This window comes from Triticum dicoccoides, chromosome 1B (genome assembly GCF_002162155.2).
Source record: "Triticum dicoccoides isolate Atlit2015 ecotype Zavitan chromosome 1B, WEW_v2.0, whole genome shotgun sequence".
Lineage (NCBI taxonomy): Eukaryota > Viridiplantae > Streptophyta > Magnoliopsida > Poales > Poaceae > Triticum > Triticum dicoccoides.
This window is the reverse complement of record NC_041381.1, coordinates 77,140,605-77,155,771: the sequence shown is the minus strand read 5'-3', so window position 1 is coordinate 77,155,771 and position 15,167 is coordinate 77,140,605.

Sequence of the window (15,167 nt, the reverse complement as noted above, 5' to 3'; positions counted from 1 at the left end):
TCCACCACCACATTCAATTCCACCTATAGTGCTATGTCCATGGCTTACACTCATGTATTGCATGGGGTTGAAAAAGTTGAAGCGCGTTAAAAAGTATGAACCAATTGCTTGGCTGACATCGGGGTTATACATGATTTATGTTATGCATTAAGAAGATGGAGCATCACCAGGCTATAGGATTTTGTAGGGATAGCATTTTGTAGCATTTTTATTTTGAAAGGCATGATTGTTTGGTATGCCTGAGTATTGATGTCTTTATATCAGATTATAGACTATCTCTTTGAATCATTCGGATCTTTATATTATATTCATACCCTAAAAGAAGATTGCATGATAAACATGTCAGGTAGCATTCCACATCAAAAAAAATATGTTTTTATCATTTACCAACTTGAGGACGAGTAGGAATTAAGCTTGGGGATGCTTGATACGTCTCCAACGTTTTCATATTTTTGATTGTTCCATGCTAATATAGTATCAATCTTGGATGTTTTATATGCAATTATATGCTATTTTATATCATTTTCTGGGACTAACCTATTAACCCAGTGCCTAGTGCCAGTTGTTGTTTTTGGTTTTTGAGGAAATCGGTTCCACACGGAGTCCAAATGCTATGAAACTTTTTGATGATTTTTTTTCTGGACAAGAGAGACCCTAGAAGCTTTAGGAGGAGATTAGAAGGAAAAGGAGGAGACGACAAGGCAATAGGGCGCGCCCAGGGGGTAGGTGCCCTGACGCCTTACGGCCCGTTGTGGCTCCGTCTAACCTAATTCCACCTATATAAATTCTCTAAAATCAGGAAACCAATAGAGAGCCACCCAAAATACTTTTTCCGCCGTCGCAAGTTTCTGTTCTTCCGTGATCCCATCTAGAGGCCTTTTTCGGTACTCTGCTGAAGGGGGAGTCGATCACCGAGGGCTTCTACATCATCCTTGCTGCCTTCCGATGATGTGTGAGTAGTTCACCACAAACCTATGGGTCCATAGCTAGTTGCTAGATGGCTTATTCTCTCTCTTTGATCTTCAATACAATGTTCTCCTTGATGTTTGTCGTGGTATGTTCACGGCAGATGCCATGAGTAGGCTTATCGAACGTGGTTGGAGCCAAAGGACGTCGGTGGGTTTCGGAGGCGAGATTGGGGACAAGCGGTGTGAGACACTCGATGTACCCAGGTTCGAGGCTCTCCATGGGAGGTAACACCCCTAGTCCTGCAAGGATTTACTATGTGTATCACAAGAAGGCTACAATGGTGCACCTTGAGCTGTGTTGGGTGGAGGAGGGAGAAGAACTAGCTCTCTACTTCTCTGTGCTAGTGTGTGTGTGTGTGTGTATGTGTGTGTTGTCTATGTAACACCCCCAGTGTCATGCTACAGTAACCCACTGTGATTAAGCTAATCATTTTTTTCAAACAGTGCTTAATCACCATGATTCAAATCTCATTTGAAATCCCACTTGGGAATCAAATTCAATTTGCAAGTGATTTTTGAAGTTGCACAAAAGTTGTTCCAAAATAGTCCCTCATTTAGTAAAAATTCCATAACAAATGATTGTTAAGGAAAACAACATCACCTCCAAGCTAAGATGGACTATAGCAAATTAAAACAGTGCCACTCAGCAAATTAATTGCTTTTCCATCTTTTTGCAAATTCCATCTAATTCAAACTTCTTCCAAACTTTTTGTGGCTGTATCAAACATTGCATTGTAATTATGTGGCCAAGTCCTACATTTTACAGAATCCTTTTGGCAGCTCAAAAAAATTTGCAAAGCATTCTGTAAAAAGAGAAAAGAAATAGAAATGCAAAAAAAAGAGGAAAAGGGAACCCCCTGCCCTTGGGCCTAAGGCCATAGAGACAGGCCCAGCTCCCCGCCCCGGTTGTCTCCCCCACTGTTCCCCTGGTGCGCGTCGCTACAGGAGACTGGTCGCCGCCGAACCACCTCGCCGGCGACGACCCCCGCGAGAGGATAAGTCCTCCACGCCCCCGGACGCCTCGAGTCCTCCCCCTCACCTACCGCCACTCCCGCCTCTCCATTCTCCTCCCTCTCCCTCTCGGCCTTCCCTCCTCAGATCCCCCGCCTCACCGAACCCCTCCTGTCGCCGCCTGCCGTCGTTCACGCGCTCCGGCGCCACCCCAGGCTGCGCCAGGGCGTTCAGTAGCTGCATGGGCCTCGGCCTCGTCCTATCGCCCAACAGCAGGAGCCGGAGAGGCCCCGCGTCTTCGGCTCCGAGGTCGCCTCCCCGTCGACCACCGACGCGCCCCCATTTGCGTCGAGCTCTGCTGCTACTAAACTGACCACAGGCCACCGTGAGCCACTCGGTGAGCTCCTCCCTCCCTCCTTTCCTCTCCTCGCGCCTTGTGCATCACTATAGCTAGCTCGCCGCTGCGCCATTTTTTTTGTCTGCCGCCTGAACCTGTCGCTGCTATCGCTTCCGACCCCCATAGCCGGCGTCATTGGGTTAGAACGACGCGGTGACGTTCCCGCGTTTGAATGAGCCCAAATGCGCGCGCAAATTCGCACCGCACCCGCCTCCCCGCAGCGCACCTGCGAGCTCCGCCGCCGACGTGCTCGCCGTCGTTGCCGTAGAGCCTCCCTGGCCGCGAGACCGCCACAGTTCGACGCGGTTTGGTCTCCGCTTTAGAACGCGCCGAAGTGCGAGCAAAACGGTGGCCGGAGCACGTTTTTCCGGCCACATCCGAGGCCGCGCCGCCGCAGTTTTGGTCGCCGGCGTCGAGTCTCCAGTCGTCACCGATGTGACCTGGCAAGTGGGCCCCCTCTGACACTGTCGCTGGGCCCCGTGGATCCTAGTTGACCCAGTTGACTGGGTCAACTGCTGACTGGGCACTCTGCCCACTGACATGTGGGCCCCGCGCTAATTAACAGGGTTTATAAATTAATAAAATGATAATTAATCTGTTAAGTAGTTTTAATCGCTAATCAGTCACTGACTAGTGGGGCCCACCCCTAATTAGTTCTGTTAGTCAATTTAATCAACTGTTAGTGCCGCAGTCGCTGACATGTGGGTCCCACTGGACCCACAGGTCAGGTTTGACCCCAGTCAACCATCCTATTGACTGCTGACATCACCTCTACGTCATGCTGACGTCATCCACTACTGTTGTGGATAATGTTGATTTAGATAATAAAATAATTCCAGAAAATGGTTTAATCTTTGAAAATTCATAGAAAATAAACCGTAGCTCGGTTGGAAAAACTTTATACATGAAAGTTGCTCAGAACGATGAGACGAAACCGATTATGCCAACCACATACGTGTCACATGCCCCTAGCATGCTGAACATGGAACATTCCCCCTCCGGTCATCTGTCTGACACAGGTCCGGAACCGGGAAAACATTCCCGGTTGACTTCCCCCCTCGCCGGTATCATGTAGCACCGCGTTAGAACACGTCTAGCTCTGCTTGTTGTCCTGTTATGCTATGTTTGCTTTATATTTACTATTTCTTCCCCCTCTTCTCTTTGGTAGACCCCGAGACCGATGTCGCCCCTGTGATCGACTACGTCAACAACGACCCCTCCTTGCCAGAGCAACCAGGCAAGCCCCCCCTTTGATCATCCCGATATCGCCCATTGCATTCTCTCATGCTTGCATTAGATTTTGCTATTGTTATTGATTGCTCCTATTCTGATGCATAGCCTGCTTTTGTATCTGCTGTTGTACCTTACCTGCTTATCCTAAACTGCTTAGTATAGGTTGGTTAGTGATCCATCAGTGACCCCCACCTTGTTCTTGTTGCCCCTGCTTCATCACCAAAGACCCGATCAACGGGATCGAAGACCAGGCCCCGGCATCGCACATCACTTTCCCCTTATTTGCTCGACACTGTTGGGTTACTATCGAGTGCCGAGGGTGAGACCTCTACAGCACTTCTGATGTTAACCCTGTAGTGTAGTTATCCGGTCGTGGTCATCGAGGGTGATTCTGCCTTAACCACTTCTGATACGACTCTGTCGTGCAACCCCTCAAGTGTGAACCTCGGGGGTGATTCCTCTTACGCTCACCTTGATAATTACATCGACTGGAATTCACCGTGGGTGATTCCTCGGGTTTTCCCCTTGATGTTTGGACACACGATTACTATGGTTACTATGACTTGACACTGAACCATGTTACTAAAGACGGGTCGACCATGACGGGTACCCGCGCGAGCATAATTGCGTGTGATGTGGAGTCAGGTTGACCTGGAAGGTGCCTGTGAGATAATTACGAGGCGTGGCCGGGCATTCTTAGCCCTTGCCGCAAGTCCTCGAGACGGGGCAACGGGGTCACATCTTTCGTGAGTCTCTGCTTGTTACCGCGCATTCCTAATCCACTACGATTTGGATATTTGATCCGAGGGGCCTCTGGCCTGATAGCACTAACCATCACATGGGCATAGTATGGGCATTCTGCGTCGTATGCATCAGCCGAAGCTTATTAGACGTCAGCGACTGAGCGGCGCGCACCGGGTTGGACTGGTAAGCACCTTCCTTTTTAAAGGAGGTAGCTAGGTCTGCTCACCGCTGCGTACGCAACGTGCAGGAGTTCCCGGGGAGATGGCCCATGACCCCTAGGGGCATAGGTTTAGTCCGGCGTGCTGACCTCTCTATTAAGTCTAGGTCGGGTTGCGGCGTATTGTTTGGCCGAGGCCGGGCATGACCCAGGAAAGTGTGTCCGGCCGGAGTAAATCAAGCATGGTGGGTTAGTTGGTGCACCCCTGCAGGGAAGAACTAATTTATGCATAGCCTGTCCTACGGTAACGGACACTTGGAGTTGTATCCCGATCGATACAACTAGAACTGGATACTTGTGATGAGAATTGGATTGTGATGAGGTGATAACTGGATAGTATGGCTCTGGGATTGCTTTCTCGCAGGGAGTCGAGAAAGGATCTCTGGCCGAGGTTGATAACACTTCTACTACTTTACTTTATGCTACTCTACTCCCTCCTGTTTGCTGCAAGATGGTGGTTTCCAGAAGATGCTAGTCTTCGATAGGACTAGGCCTTCTCTCTATTCTGGCATTTTTGCAGCCCAGTCCACATATACAGCCCCTCTTTGATAATGTTGCATATGTAGTGTAGATCCTTGCTTGCGAGTACTTTGGATGAGTACTCATGGTTGCTTTGCTCCCCCTTTTCCCCCTTCTTTCTTCTTTCTGGTTGTTGCAACCAGATGGTGGAGTCCAGGAGCCAGATGCCACCTTTGACGACTGCTGCTACCCCGAGGGTGCCTACTACCACGTGACGGACGCCGACGACCAGGAGTAGTTAGGAGGCTCCCAGGCAGGAGGCCTTGCCTTTTCGATCGTAGATGCTTTTGTGCTAGCCTTCTTAAGGAAAACTTGTCTAACTTTGTCTGTACTCAGATATTGTTGCTTTCGCTGACTCTTGTGTATTCGAGCTTATGTATTCGAGCCCTCGAGGCCCCTGGCTTGTAATATAAAGCTTGTATTATTTTATTTTGTGTCTAGAGTTGTGTTGTGATATCTTCCGTGAGTCCTTGATCTTGATCGTACACATTTGCGTGTATGATTAGTGTACGGTTGAATCGAGGGCGTCACAAGTTGGTATCAGAGCCGACTGCCTGTAGGTAGCCCCCTTTCCAACTCCTTGGCCGAAGTTGAGTCTAGAAACCAAAAACCGTTTTACTAACTTGGCTGTGTGGCTTACGGGCCCACGTCGCCAATTGGGTGGTATTAGGATCTTTTATTCCTCATCTATACTCTGGGACTCTCATCTCTCTTCCATTCGGATTAAACGGTTTTGCTAACTTTAACATTAGGATCGCGTAACTACTTCCTCCCAGAGAGCCCCTTATTACAGATGATCGCCTGCTGCACCAGAATATTTCGAAGATACTCTCCGATGTTCTCTCGAGACTTTGCGCCCGTCGCTTTTGCAATTCCCTACCTTCGATAAGTCCCCATGGATAACATCCTTGCCGTTTGTACCTTCATCCCTAGTTGCTCCTGATATTACAAGATGCCCCGAAATTCTCTATTGTTTCGAGAATCCTTTGAGCTTACTGCCTTACAGTTCTTTGCCCCATGAATAGCCCCCATCGAATAATTCCTCGCACTCACCGAGGATCAGTTCATCCTCAGTTGTTCGTGTGATTCACAAAATACTTCGAAATACTATTTGATATTCCGAAAATCTACAACTTTATGCTCTTGGAATTCTTGCATACTTGCTTTCTGGTTAATTCCATTTGTCTAGCGATATTGGTTAAAATCCTTTGGGATTAACATTCTGATCATGTTGATTCAGCATGTGTGAGAATGCACACGATCATCAATTAATCCTTGGAAATTTTCTTTCCTGCTCAGGCATTGTTTCGAATATGAGTTGGTTCTTGCCCAATCAAGATTTGATCGAGTGCACCTCTAAGTCTATTCAACTTACTCATCTTTTGATCAGAGCCTCTGCTTCTGATCCTTCGTCTTGAAATCATAATTCCTGTGTACCCAAGCATCGAATCATTCAGACGTTTATATAAGTCGATGCCTTTGCATCCCCTTCTTCATCTGATTGATTACCGATACTCACATCAACTCTGTCGTGAATCGCCAGATCCATTGCTGGGTTGTTATCCGACAGTGTCCTTCACATCCAAAATCTTATCAGTATTTCCCTGATACATAATACCTTCGGTATATTGTATCATCTGCTTTGACTTCGATACTCTGCTTTCGAACTCGTATCTTTTGCTTGGTTGATGGTTGTATAGATTCGTAAAAATGCCCCGATGGGTTGAACTTATGCCTTCCATAATCCGAGTGAACCCGAGAGTTCTCACGAGTCTTACTCTTCTGGTACTTCGCCAGGTAAATCCTCTGCACTACATTTTCTTTGAAAAACGAGGAGTGAATGAAAGGTTATGCATTGAAGAAGTGGGAGTCGACCTTGAACCCTTGTGTTCATGCCCATGGACCCAATGTAGAACTTATCGTGGAAGCTGCTCGTAAAAATGATTACCCCTTGTTATAAGTTCATCTTGTATCGGTGGTTTGATCATTCGTAACCGTGGTTCCGACCATAGTTTCTCCTTAACTCCATTTCTCGGACAAGTTAAAATACTTGTCTTCTGCAGATCATTTCATATGTCTAACCTCTATTTTTGATCTACCTCAACTATTGCCCCTTGCTATCTCAAGTATATTGTGTCATTGCACTACCACTTGTGAATTCTCATTGGAATGATACTCCATCACATCATTCCTAGCTTGATCGGTTATATCATTATCATGCTAAATTTTAACTGTGCTACCAGGTCCTTTCTGGAGCACAATTTTCGAAGACGAGCTAAGCTTATGTCGATCTTCCTCGTCATACCATTTTGCCATGAACAGCAAGGTTGCTTTCGAGTTTGTGTCATACTCGTGGTTCAATTAACCTTACACTTCATCATTTCTTTTGCTTAAATGTCGTCGTTAATCGATTACATCTTCATGAAACCTCTCGACAAATGTCTCGTGATCATCATCATCATTCCAAACTTTTCTAGGATATCAACCGAATTCATGATGAGAAATACCATCCTTGCCCCCTCGATGAATTGTTGCTGAGCCTGTGGGCCCCATCCTCATCTTTTCCTTGCTGAAATTGTATGACTTATTTTATAAGTTGTTCCGATGGATCCTTTGTGTATCCGAAGTCTGACATTTCCCTAATGACCATGTCAACACTATCCCGAAGATGTGTGTGGTACTCCGATCATCAACAAGAATATTGGGAGCGCAATGCTAATTGTTCTTGATCAATTATCCAAACACCGTTGTATGGGTAAACCTCATAAATTCCTTGCCCCTTGTCTAAACGGCTTAATACTTGGAGCCCTATCATGCTCTGCCTTTCCTTGGGAAAGTTATACTCTAACACTTGGGTATAAACATCTTTCCTTTCCATTGGTCTGGTTATCATAATAATCACATTTTCCTTTCCATTGTTTTGTTTCACCTTTCTTGTCATCTAACTTGTCTGAGCAGAGATAAATCCCTGCTTAAGTAAGCACCTCGGTGTACAACTCTGTCAGTAAGACCCTGTTACTATTGTTGATGACATTCCGGTAACCACCGATGGACGAGGACTTTGCCTATTGGTTCGCCTCGTATTACGAGCAGGAAAATGGTTATCTTCGTCCCTCGCCCTTGGTACCAACGTGGTTGCCAACATAACTGACAGACTATCCTCCGACAAAGCTTGCTATCATAACCGTGTAACATGTCACCACTCTTTCTACTTTTAACCCATATGGTGGGCCCATAACCCACAGTTCCACAAGATCGAAACCTGGCTCTCCTATACATCCTTGTTTATAAGGTTATTTCTCACACTTGGCTTCATATGAAAATCCCGAGCCGCCTTCCGAGAGGCGATCTATTCTGGTATCAGACACAATACTTATTACCATTGCTCTGAACCTCTTTCACCCCCCTTGTTTCAGGCAACAAACGATTGTCTACCAGGTTGAAGCTTCTTATTGCACCTCACCTTGCTCTCGATGACTTTCTTGAATTTTAACTCGAGAGATGCCTCTATGCCACGTTCACTAACATAGTCCCCACATACCTATCTTGTGTTGAGCTCCTTCCTTCCCGAGTCTTTCCCCTTACTCCACCTCTTAAATCTCGGGACGAGATTTCTTGTAGTGGAGGAGATTTGTAACACCCCCAGTGTCATGCTACAGTAACCCACTGTGATTGAGCTAATCATTTTTTTCAAATAGTGCTTAATCACCTTGATTCAAATCTCATTTGAAATCCCACTTTGGAATCAAATTCAATTTGCAAGTGATTTTTGAAGTTGCACAAAAGTTGTTGCAAAATAGTCCCTCATTTAGTAAAAATTCCATAACAAATGATTGTTAAGGAAAACAACATCACCTCCAAGCTAAGATGGACTATAGCAAATTAAATAGTGCCACTCAGCAAATTAATTGCTTTTCCATCTTTTTGCAAATTCCATCTAATTCAAACTTCTTCCAAACTTTTTGTGGCTGTATCAAACATTGCATTGTAATTATGTGGCCAAGTCCTACATTTTACAGAATCCTTTTGGCAGCTCAAAACAATTTGCAAAGCATTCTGTAAAAAGAGAAAAGAAATAGAAATGCAAAAAAAGGAAAAGGGAACCCCCTGCCCTTGGGCCTAAGGCCACAGAGACAGGCCCAGCCGGCCAGGCCCAGCTCCCCGCCCCGGTCGTCTCCCCCACTGTTCCCCCGGTGCGCGTCGCTACAGGAGACTGGTCGCCGCCGAACCACCTCGCCGGCGACGACCCCCGCGAGAGGATAAGTCCTCCACGCCCCCGGACGCCTCGAGTCCTCCCCATCACCTACCGCCACTCCCGCCTCTCCGTTCTCCTCCCTCTCCCTCTCGGCCTTCCCTCCTCAGATCCCCCGCCTCACCGAACCCCTCCTGTCGCCGCCTGCCGTCGTTCGCGTGCTCCGGCGCCACCCCAGGCTACGCTAGGGCGTTCAGTAGCTGCACGGGCCTCGGCCTCGTCCTATCGCCCAACAGCAGGAGCCGGAGAGGCCCCGCATCTTCGGCTTCGAGGTCGCCTCCCCGTCGACCACCGACGCGCCCCCATTTGCGTCGAGCTCTGCTGCTACTAAACTGACCACAGGCCACCGTGAGCCACTCGGTGAGCTCCTCCCTCCCTCCTTCCTCTCCTCGCGCCTTGTGCATCACTATAGCTAGCTCGCCGCCGCGCCATTTTTTTGTCTGCCGCCCAAACCTGTCGCTGCTGTCGCTTCCGACCCCCATAGCCGGCGCCGTTGGGTTAGAACGACGCGGTGACGTTCCCGCATTTGAATGAGCCTGAATGTGCGTGCAAATTCGCACCGTAGCAGCCTCCCCGTAGCGCACCTGCGAGCTCCGCCACCGACGTGCTCGCCGTCGTCGCCGTAGAGCCTCCCTGGCCGCGAGACCGCCACAGTTCGACGCGGTTTGGTCTCCGCTTTAGAACGCGCCGAAGTGCGAGAAAAACGGTGGCCGGAGCATGTTTTTCCGGCCACATCCGAGGCCACGCCGCCACAGTTTTGGTCGCCGGCGTCGAGTCTCCGGTCGTCGCCGATGTGACCTGGCAAGTGGGCCCCCTGTGACACTGTCGCTGGGCCCCGCGGATCCTAGTTGACCCAGTTGAGTGGGTCAACTGCTGATTGGGCACTCTGCCCACTAACATGTGGGCCCCGCGCTAATTAACAGGGTTTATAAATTAATAAAATGATAATTAATCTGTTAAGTAGTTTTAATCGCTAATCAGTCACTGACTAGTGGGGCCCACACCCCTAATTAGTTCTGTTAGTCAATTTAATCAACTGTTAGTGCCGCAGTCGCTGACATGTGGGTCCCACTGGACCCACAGGTCAGGTTTGACCCCAGTCAACCATCCTATTGACTGCTGACATCACCTCTACGTCATGCTAACGTCATCCACTACTGTTCTGGATAATGTTGATTTAGATAATAAAATAATTCCAGAAAATGGTTTAATCTTTGAAAATTCATAGAAAATAAACCGTAGCTCGGTTGGAAAAACTTTATACATGAAAGTTGCTCAGAACAACGAGACGAACCCGATTACGCCAACCACATACCTGTCACATGCCCCTAGCATGCTGAACATGGAACATTCCCCCTCCGGTCATCTGTCTAACACAGGTTCGGAACCGGGAAAACATTCCCGGTTGACTTCCCCCCTCGCCGGTATCATGTAGCACCGCGTTAGAACACGTCTAGCTCTGCCTGTTGTCCTGTTATGCTATGTTTGCTTTATATTTACTATTTCTTCCCCATCTTCTCTCCGGTAGACCCGGAGACCGATGCCGCCCCTATGGTCGACTATGTCGACGACGACCCCTCCTTGTCAGAGCAACCAGGCAAGCCCCCCTTTGATCATCCCGATATCGCCCATTGCATTCTCTCATGCTTGCATTAGATTTTTCTATTGTTATTGATTGCTCCTATTCTGATGCATAGCCTGCTTTTGTATCTGCTGTTGTACCTTACCTGCTTATCCTAAACTGCTTAGTATAGGTTGGTTAGTGATCCATCAGTGACCCCCACCTTGTTCTTGTTGCCCCTGCTTCATCACCGAAGACCCGATCAACGGGATCGAAGACCAGGCCCCGGCACCGCACATCACTTTGCCCTTAGTTGCTCGACACTGCTGGGTTACTATCGAGTGCCGAGGGTGAGACCTCTACAGCACTTCTGATGTTAACCCTGTAGTGTAGTTATCCGGTCGTGGTCATCGAGGGTGATTCCTCCTTAACCACTTCCGATACGACTCTGTCGTGCAACCCCTCAAGTGTGAACCTCGAGGGTGATTCCTCTTACGCTCACCTTAATGATTACATCGACTAGAATTCACCGTGGGTGATTCCTCGGGTTTTCCCCTTGATGTTTGGACACATGGTTACTATGGTTACTATGACTTGACGCTGAACCATGTTACTAAAGACGGGTAGACCATGAGGGGTACCCGCGCGAGCATAATTGCGTGTGATGTGGAGTCAGGTTGACCTGGAAGGTGCCTGTGAGATAATTACGAGGCGTGGCCGGGCATTCTTAGCCCTTGCCGCAAGTCCTCGAGACGGGGCAACGGGGTCACATCTTTCGTGAGTCTCTGCTTGTTACCGCGCGTTCCTAATCCACTACGATTTGGATATTTGATCCGAGGGGCCTCTGGCCTGATAGCACTAACCATCACGTGGGCATAGTATGGGCGTTCTGCGTCGTATGCATCAGCCGAAGCTTATTAGACATCAGCGACTGAGCGGCGCGCGCCGGGTTGGACTGGTAAGCACCTTCCTTTTTAAAGGAGGTGGCTAGGTCTGCTCACTGGCCGCGTACGCAACGTGCAGGAGTTCCCGGGGAGATGGCCCATGACCCCTGGGGGCATAGGTTTAGTCCGGCGTGCTGACCTCTCTATTAAGTCTAGGTCGGGTTGCAGCGTATTGTTTGGCCGAGGCCGGGCATGACCCAGGAAAGTGTGTCCGGACGGAGTTAATCAAGCGTGGTGGGTAAGTTGGTGCACCCCTGGAGGGAAGAACTAATCTATGCATAGCCTGTCCTACGGTAACGGACACTTGGAGTTGTATCCCGATCGATACAACTAGAACTGGATACTTGTGATGAGAATTGAATTGTGATGAGGTGATAACTGGATAGTATGGCTCTGGGATTGCTTTCTCGCAGGGAGTCGAGAAAGGATCTCTGGCCGAGGTTGATAACACTTCTACTACTTTACTTTATGCTACTCTACTCCCTCTTGTTTGCTGCAAGATGGTGGTTTCCAGAAGATGCTAGTCTTCAATAGGACTAGGCCTTCTCTCTATTCTGGCATTTTCGCAGCCCAGTCCACATATACAGCCCCTCTTTGATAAAGTTGCATATGTAGTGTAGATCCTTGCTTGCGAGTACTTTGGATGAGTCCTCACGGTTGCTTTGCTCCCCCTTTTCCCCCTTCTTTCTTCTTTCTGGTTGTTGCAACCAGATGGTGGAGTCCAGGAGCCAGATGCCACCTTTGATGACTGCTGCTACCCCGAGGGTGCCTACTACCACGTGACGGACGCCGGCGACCAGGAGTAGTTAGGAGGCTCCCAGGCAGGAGGCCATGCCTTTTCGATCGTAGATGCTTTTGTGCTAGCCTTCTTAAGGCAAACTTGTCTAACTTATGTCTGTACTCAGATATTGTTGCTTCCGCTGACTCTTGTGTATTCGAGCTTATGTATTCGAGCCCTCGAGGCCCCTGGCTTGTAATATAAAGCTTGTATTATTTTATTTTGTGTCTAGAGTTGTGTTGTGATATCTTCCCGTGAGTCCTTGATCTTGATCGTACACATTTGCGTGTATGATTAGTGTACGGTTGAATCGAGGGCGTCACAGTCTACTAGAGGAAGAGGAAGCCCCCTGGATGGAGGGATCCCGAGGGTCTTATAGGCTGGCCCCCGGGGTACAATGGTAAGGCTACACAGGAGCGGGGGCCTGCTGTCATCGTGTTGGTCTTCACGTGGGGCCTGCCAGTTGCCGGGGCCTGCCGGCTGCGAGACCCACCGGCAGGACGTCACTGTGGCACGTCTTTGGCTGCATCACGGAGTAGTTTCTATAGTGTCGGGCCGCTCGGATGCCGGTCACCCGGGTCAGTGGGGAGGCGCGCACTATAACCACGCTTCCTCCGGCAGCAGTGAGGGGTGCACTCTAGCCACGCTCTCTCCATCGTGGAGGGCATGTCTTGTCATACAACTAGATGAGACGAGCCCGTGACGTTGCTGTTGGAAATATGCCTAAGAGGCAATAATAAAAATGGTTATTATTATATTTCCTGAATAATGATAAAGGTTTATTATTCATGCTATAATTTTATTGATCGGAAACTTAAATACATGTGTGAATACATAAGAAAATACCAAGTCCCTAGTAAGCCTCTACTAGACTAGCTCGTTGATCAAAAGATGGTTAAGGTTTCCCGACCATAGAGATGAGTTGTCATTTGATAACGGGATCACATCATTAGGAGAATGATGTGATGGACAAGACCCATCTGTTAGCTTAGCATACGATCGTTCAGTTTATTGCTACTTCTTTCTTAATGTCAAATACATATTCCTTCGACCATGAGATCATGCAACTCCCGAATACCGGAGGAATACCTTGTCTTCTATCAAACATCACTTCGTAACTGGGTGATCATAAAGGTGCTCTACAGGTATCTCTGAAGATGTTTGTTGAGTTGGCGTGAATCAAGATTGGGATTTGTCACTCCGTATGTCGGAGAGGTATCTCTGGGCCCTCTCAGTAATACAACATCACAAGAAGCTTGCAAGCAAAATGACTAAGGAGTTAGTTGTAAGATGATGTATTACAGAACGAGTAAAGAGACTTGCCGTTAACGAGATAGAACTAGGTATGGACATACCAATGATCGAATCTCAGGCAAGTAACATACCGACGGACAAAGGGAACTACGTATGTTGTCATAAAGGTTCGACCGATAAAGATCTTCATAGTATATGTAGGAACCAATATGGGTATCCAGGTCCCGCTGTTGGTTATTGACTGGAGAAGCGTCTCGGTCATGCCTACATCATTATCGAACCCATAGGGTCCGCACGCTTAAAGTTCGTTGACGATATAGTATTATATGAGTTATGTATGTTGGTGACCGAATGTTGTTTGGAGTCCCGGATGAGATCACAGACATGACGAGGAGCACCGGAATGGTCCAAAGGTAAAGATTGATATATGGGATGATATGGTTGAGCCAAGGGTAAAGCCCATGAGGCTTTAGGTCGGTGCACAAAGAAGTTGTATGGAAGGCAGGGTCTAGACCCCAGGGTTCATGGCGTCTACCCCTGGGATAGATGCCAGAGTCCGTGGCGTCTACATAAATGCCGGGAACCATGGCGTTTAGCCCTGGAGTTCGAGACGGACTTATCTTTGCATTCCAAACCGACTTTGGGGAGGCCTCCTCTCCAAGTTACGACCCCAGGGCTCAATATATAAATACAGGAGCAGGTATAGCCCCTAGACTTTGGGTATGTAGATGCTCTCCCCCTCTTGTAGCTATGCATCTCCATGGAAAGATCTTGCGTGTGTGTAGAGAAATTTCTGTTTTCCATGCAACGTTCCCAACAGTGGCATCATGAGCCAGGTCTAGGTGTAGAGGATATGCGCGAGTAGAACACAAAGGAGTTGTGGGTGGTGATGTTCATATTACTTACCAGCAATGTCTTATTTTGATTCGGTGGTATTGTGGGATGAAGTGTCTTGGACCAACCTTACATGTCCACGTACGTGAGACCGGTTCCACCGACTGACATGCAACTTGTTTTGCATAAAGGTGGCTGGCGGGTGTCTGTTTCTCTCACTTTAATTGAATCTACTTTGACTACGACGGTCCTTATATAAGGTTTAATAGCAACTTGATAATCACCGTTGTGGTTTTTGCGTAGGCAAGAACGGTTCTTGTTAGTTGCCCGTAGCAGCCACGTAAAACTTGCAACAACAAAGTAGAAGACATCTAACTTGTTTTTGCAGGGCATGTTGTGATGTGATATGGTCAATATGTGATGTGATATATGTTAATGTATGAGATGATCATGTTTTGTAATAAGTTCACGACTTGCATGTCGATGAGTACGACAACCAACAGGAGCCTTAGGGT